General features: G+C 40.3%; 1 long non-coding RNA gene across 5 annotated transcripts in view; it reads right to left on the bottom strand.

The window, feature by feature from the left end:
* LOC106725736 overlaps positions 1–7,169 on the bottom strand; it is a 63,595-nt gene that overhangs the window by 49,003 nt on the left and 7,423 nt on the right. For 4 of the 5 annotated variants that reach the window (XR_001361666.1, XR_001361670.1, XR_001361668.1 and 1 more), the window contains exon 2: positions 1,282–1,421. This is a non-coding gene — a long non-coding RNA (uncharacterized LOC106725736). Of the gene's footprint in view, positions 1–532; positions 556–1,281; positions 1,422–7,169 lie in introns of those variants that run through there. The other variant, XR_001361669.1, reaches the window with a different exon arrangement.

Here is a 7,169-nt window from a genome sequence, read left to right as displayed (position 1 = left end):
TCCACAGAAATGTCACGGAAAGTCACTGAATGCTGCAGGCTATATATCAACGATTTTAAAATAAAACTGAGCCCAGCTTTAAAAAAAATAAACACTAAGATGAACGTACCTTCAAAACTTGGTTTATTTTCATTATAAAAACTGAGCAAATGTTTTCTAAATAAGTAGTGAAATTGCACATACTCTGATAAGTTAAGTATTTTAAGAATAATATATAATTAAGATAGTCTGGTATAAATTTGAATTTGACTCATATTAGATTTTCCATAACAGAAAAGCCAAATAGTAAAAATCTAAGGAAGAGATTGTGTAGGATAGCTTTCAAAACTTTACTGAATGATAGTCACCTAGTTTTGCTATAATACAGACAGGTTTCCTGGAGTAAATATTAAGTAATTCTATCAGTGAGGACAAGAATTATTACAATCATTAATAATATTACTATGAACATTATGATCACTTGAGAAAGCATATTATGACCATGTTTTTATGAGCACTTTTATTCATTCATGTAATAAATATTTTTTTATCGCTTACTATGACCCCATCATGATGCTATTGAAAGGGAAGACAGAGATAATGGTAAGATAATCATGGCTTTCAAAGAGCTTGCAGTGTGGTCAAGGCAAAATAAGATGTACATGCAACTAAATATTTAATCACAATGTTAACAGTAAGTTCTACAATGAGATAAATAAAGGACTCACTTAGGAACAGTTTTTAGCTGAACCTTCTGTGATCTGAAAATTCTCTCTTGAGAAAGAAATAGCTAAGCAAAAACATAAAAAAGGAGAAGCTTGTAGCCAGGTAAAAAAGAAAAATATGTTTCAGAGAGAAAGAAAGAAGGTGAGAAAGACCAGAATTTGGAGCATCTGAAGAACTGAAGGAAACACAATATGCTACAGAATCCTACAAAAGGGATAGAGGTGGGCCCCCATAGGAAATGAGCCTGGAGGGCAAGCAGAAACCAAACGATGGAAGGTAAGGAACGAGAACATACTCATGAGAGAAGTTTTGGAAGATCAGAGGCAAAGTAGAGACAACAGAGTCTGCTTTTAGAAGGAAGACTGACCGTGGTATGAAACAAGAATTGAAGGATAAGATTATAATTAGGAAAATCAGAATGAGGTTGCTGTATAACACAGAAAAGACAATGGTTATGGGAACTAAAGAAGTCAAAGGAAACGGTAATCCTCCTTTTCTTTGAAAAATCACATGATCTACTTGAACTTGTACATAGTTTCAGCTAGATTATGCTTCATGCCTTTCAACGGGTCTTACCTTTTGGAAGCTGGGTTTTCAGAGGTTTCTGTGATACAAGGCAAGTACTGCAAGAACTTTGGTATGAAACAGGATGTGAGTTCAAGCATGAGGAGTTGTGCAGTGTCCGGAAGGCACACGCATCCCATTAATCCATAATTCTGTTTCAGAATAAAAAAAATAAAACAATGTATTTTCAATTTTCTTGTTTATGTGGCTACTAAGTTATTAGGACATGAATGCTCACTAAGGGGCAGTATTTAAGAATCTGTTGCAGTTATTCAGGTGAAAAGGAATGATCGCTTAGATCAGATTTGTCAAGGTGGCGTGAATGATGAACGAACAGGTTTGGGTGCATTTTGAAGGCATATGCAACAAAATTCATGATCATTTGCCTGGAGTGTCAGAGAGCAGTCAGGTAGTCACTAAGTGTTTTGGTTTGGTTTTTGCATTGTAGCAAGGAGAGAAAAATCACTTCAGACCTTCCCCCTTAAATGTTATCATTGATAGGCATACATTTAACCTGCAAGAAACTGGAGCCTACTCCTCCCCCCCCCCCCCCCCCGCCACACCCTCGCCTGTTGTCCCAGCCCTTCCTTGTTTCACTGTCCCCAGCTTTAACCAACGTCCCCTAAAATTCAAAGTAAACCCTAGTCGGTTTGGCTTGGTGGACTGAGTGTCGGCCTGCGAACTGAAGGGATCGGTTTTGATCCAGTCAAAGGCAGGTACCTCGGTTGCAGGCTAGATCCCCGCCCCTGGTCGGATGCGTGCGGGAGGCAACCAATCATGGTATGTCTCTCAGAGCCACGTTTCTCTCTGTGTGTCTCTCCCACTCTCTCTAAAAATCAATGGAAAAATATCCTTGGGTGAAGATTAACAAAAAAATAAATAAATTTTAAATAAATAAATAAAAATTTTAAATAAGACTCTAGCCCTGTCCAGTGTGGCTCAGCAGATAGACCATTGCCCTGCGCACCGAAGGGTCATGGGTTTGATTCACGGTCGAAGGCACATCCTGGGTTGCAGGTTCAATCCCCAGCCCCATTCAGGATGCATGTGGGAGGCAACCAATCGATGTGTCTCTCTCATATGGGTATTTCTCTCTCTTCCCCCGCTTCCCTTCCACCCTTAAAAAAGAAAACCAATGGGAAAAATATAGTCACGTGAAGATGAAAAAAAAATAATAGGACTTTAGGGACTCACAGCACAGAGCACACGCCCAAGGCCCTCGAGCCCTCCCCTCCCTGGCCTGCCCGCCTCACCTCTGGCTCAGCCTCCACCACAGGCTCAGCCTCCTTGCTGGGGTCCTCCTCGGGGCTGAAAGCAGAGCAGGAGACACTGTGAGACCCACCAGCCCAAATCGCCCACAGGTGCTCCACCTCCAACCCCCAGGGAGAGACCCGGGAGGGGTGCATGTCAGAGACCCTGGTCTGGGCCGAAAACCCACAGCCCCCCGCCACACACACACACACACACACACACACACACACACACACACAAAATATCAGAGAGCATCTATTCTCTTGTATCACCTTCTGGCTGCCTTGCGCTCAGTTCCCTAGCCTCAGTACAAGGCTTAGCCACTGAATCTTAGTCTGTCCTTTTTGTTCTTCTCCAGTAACCCTGAGAATTTAAGAAGTTTACAGACGTAGACTGAGTTGACCGAGGAAACACTGACCTAGTATATATTCTTATCACATTTGATCCAAACTATGGCTCACGCAAATTAAATGACAACTACAGGGTGAAACCCCTAAGAGAAATGATATGACTTGAATATACTTCTCCCACCATCTATCTGTTCTTCTTTATCTGAAATAATCTTCCTTCAATTCTCTTTCAAAAATGTATAAGAAGTCAGTGTTACATGATGATTATTTGACTATCATTTTTCCCTGGGATGAGATTTTATATTAACCTTATTTTTAAAATTTAAAATATCACTTAAAAGAATACATTTGTCTTTAATCATTCAACCCCAAATGTCTGATCTAAAGCTACTTCTACTTATCTATTCTCTTGGCCCCCTTCCATAGCTAACCTTTTAACTATACTCACTATTGCTAATGACTCTCTCCATAACTTCTAATTATATTTTCCTCTAATCACTCCATCAAATAACTACCTTTCACAGTGATCATTGGTCTTTGGTTTGCAAAACCTAATGGCCAATTCTCAGTCCTCATTTTCACCCACCAGCATTATTTGACAGAGCTGGTCACTATCTCTTTTTCAAAACACTCATTCAAGAAGCTTCTGAAAAAGCACCTCATCTCAATTCTGTGTTCACCTAACTAGCTGCTTATCCTCATTATTCTTATCTCTAAATAGTGGCCCAGTGCACAAAATTTGTGCATGGAGGGGAGGTTCCCTCAGCCCAGCCTGCGCCCTCTCCAATTGGAGAACCCTTGGGGGATGTCCGACTGCCAGTCTGACCAGCAGTCGGACATTTCTCTCACAATCTGTGACTGCTGGCTCCTAACTGCTCACCTGCCTGCCTGCCTGATTGCCCCTAACCCTTCTGCCTGCCTGCCTGATCGCCCCTAACTGCCCTCTCCTGACTGCCTGATCTCACCCCCAACTGCCCTCTCCTGCTGGCCTGATCTTGTCCCCAACTGTCCTCCCCTGAAGGCCCAGTTGCCCCAACTTCCCTCTTCTGCTGACCAATTCAGGTTTGATTGGTTGGTTTCCATGCAAGTCAGCGTCAAAAGCTCTGCCTCCTAGACAGCCATGGGTTCTTCACAGCACCCACATTTGGTTCTGATTGGTCGGTTCCTATGCCAATCAACATCAAAAGCTCTGCCTCTGAGGCAGCCATTTGCTCCTCATAGCACCCAGATTATGTTCTTATTGGTCCGTTCCTATGCCAGTCAGCATCTCTGGGTCTATCAACGGGGCCTGATCAGAAAGGCGGGGCTGATCAGCAGCCCCAGTGGAGTCCTGGATAGAAATGGAGGTGTGACTGCTGGCCAGGCACAGATAGAAAGAGAGAGGCAAGTGCTGATCTACAGCTGCCACAGAGGCTCCTGATCAGACCCTGCTTCTCTTTTCAGGCCTCTCTCTGGGCCTGATTTCCAGCCCCCTCAGCAGTAAGTACTGGGTCACCTCCCTGCAGCCAGCAGTGCTGGGTCGCCTTGGCAACCCAGCTCTGACTATAGAACTTCAGGTTGGTCTGCCTCCCGTTAGTAAGGGGTCATTATGGACCCAGGGTTTTTATATATTAAGATGTTGAAGTTCTCTAAAGGTTAGTTTCCAGACATCTTCTCTATTATGTACCAGCACATAGTAGGTGCTTCTAAGCAGAAAATCTAAATGAAAAACAAAATTGAATGCCAGATGTAGATAGCAATAAAAAATGATCTAGACTAAATTCATTTTCTTAAACACTAGAGTCCATTTCTAAACTGGGAGGATCCAGATGACAAGCTGCATTCAGGAGATGTAAATCTATCTTTTCACTCCTTTATAGACTTTAAAATAGTCATGTTATTTTCAAAATGCACACTGAAAGCCAACTGGCAAAATATGTTATAAAATTTGTCTCGGGTTTATGTTTATAGTAAAATAACATTTAGGGGGCAATCATAACTCCTGTCTCCTGACAGCTGCTGTCTACACATAGATCTGCTCTAGAATCAGGCCAAGGGGTGCATTGTAGCGCATCACCATGAAATTTGATTCAAAACGATTTTTCATTAAAATGTACTCCTATTTTATTCTGACTTTTATAGTCTACTTCATAAGTCTTACATCAGATAGACAACTACTCATTAAATTAATTATTTAAATGTATAATCAAACAATACTTTCAAAGAAATGATGCATGGCATGAGCACCTTAATACTGTGTGAAACAAAAGCTTACATTATGTTGTTGGTATAGAATTCAGTAGCTAATATTAATAAATTTTTACCCCAAGAATGAAAAATATTAACTCTTCAATCTTAATTTCAGGGGCCAAAGTCATATGTTCAGTTGCTGATAGGAAAGTCTTAGCACTGCAGCAAATTTTATGACTATGCAGTGAAATATTTTATTTCATAAATGAAAACAAATTACATATTTTTAAATTGATTGCTTCTATATCAAGTGGAAAACATTGACCCAAGAAGTAATGATAACTCCTTGAAGAACTTTGAAAAATAGACAAAGCTGGTAGGGTTACTCCCCCAGGAAAGCAATAGCTGGAGGGGTGATTCAACCACCCTCCCCTGGAGCTGTGCATTGGGAGGCGGGTGACAATGAGGTGTCGGGAAGGATGACAGGCAGGTTAGGTCAGCTCTGAGACCAAGGGTAGAAGGAGGAGAAATTTTACAAGCTGTCCCAAAGCCATGTATGGTGGACTTGACTCTCCAGAAACCCCTAAATCTTCAGGGGGAGGGGGGAAACCCACAAAATTCTTGTTAGAGCTGAAACAGAAGCCAAGGATGCAGAATGCTGTACCCATGCTGGCCTTGTAGTAGACACAGAGGGTGCGTATGGTTGCAGAATCAAATAGAAGAAGAAAACTTGGTAAAGTAAGCTCTGAAATCAGAGATTTGAATTATGAATCATTTATACCTAAATATTTAAGGGGCAGTAAGTCTCCAATTGAAATCTAAATTTTATTTGGAAATCTTCATATGAGATCTTTGAACCAAGCTACAATTCCCAGTTACACCTTAAGTTTAATGTTCACCATAATACTCAGTGTAAAATGTATTTCCTCCAGGCCTATGAAACTGTTAGATGCATACACAGTGTACAGGGGTGGTGATACGATGGCATGGAAAATAACACTCCTTAAAATATTCTAGGATGAGTATTCAATTGATGGAGCAAAAAAGAGGGACAGAGTTAAAAATTGATGTTTTGTATAATGATTCAGTCATACAGACCATCGTATGATTTTATTAGAACAATTAAGTCTTTGAAGTTTCTTTATGCAATAAGCAGCAAGAGAATATTTTGGATGTTAGTTTTTAATACGGCCTCAACTGGGACTCACAAAGTCATTTAAAATTGAGCCATTTATACTAAAAGACCTGTTTGAGCTGATTAGGCCTTTGTATCCTGATTTGCTATAGAGAACAGATTTTTGTTAGAGATTAGACTTGTCTGCTATTAGGAGAATAGTTACTGAGTTCATCTTGGAGCTACTGAATGAAACCAATTAATAGCTGAGCCCAAATACATCTGATGGGAGATCACTAGCTATTTTCAAGTAATTTTTAATTGTATATACTAATAAAACACAATTAAAAACTACAATGGCCTTCTGTATGTCCACTTTTGAAAAGTGTCTGTTTAATAGTATGTCCTTTGCCCATTTTTTGATTGGGTTTTTTATCTTCCTTTTGTTAAAATGTATGAGTTCCCTATAAATTTTGGACATTAGGCCCTTATCGCAGATAACATTGGCTAATATGTTCTCCCATCCAGTGGGCTATCTTGTTGTTTTGTTGATGGTTTCTTTGGCTGTGCAGAAACTTTTTATTTTGATGTAGTCCCATTTGTTTATTTTCTCCTTAGTTTCCATTGCCCTAGGACAGTGGTCGGCAAACTCATTAGTCAACAGAGCCAAATATCAACAGTACAACGATTGAAATTTCTTCTGAGAGCCAAATTTTTTAAATTTAAACTATATAGGTAGGTACATTGTTATTAACTTAATTAGGGTACTCCTAAGGCTTAGGAAGAGCCACACACAAGGGGCCAAAGAACCGCATGTGACTCGCGAGCCGCAGTTTGCTGACTACGGCCCTAGGAGCTATCTCGGAAAAGATATTGCTACAACATATGTCTGATATTTTGCTGCCTATGGATTCTTCTAAGATTTTTATGATTTCCCATCTTACGTTTAAGTCCTTTATCCATTTTGAGTTTATTTTTGTGTATGGTGTAAGTTGGTGGTCTAGTTTTTTTTTGCA

The sequence above is a fragment of the Myotis brandtii genome, unplaced genomic scaffold, assembly GCF_000412655.1.
Source record: "Myotis brandtii unplaced genomic scaffold, ASM41265v1 scaffold185, whole genome shotgun sequence".
Lineage (NCBI taxonomy): Eukaryota > Metazoa > Chordata > Mammalia > Chiroptera > Vespertilionidae > Myotis > Myotis brandtii.
This window is presented reverse-complemented; position numbering and strand designations above follow the sequence as displayed.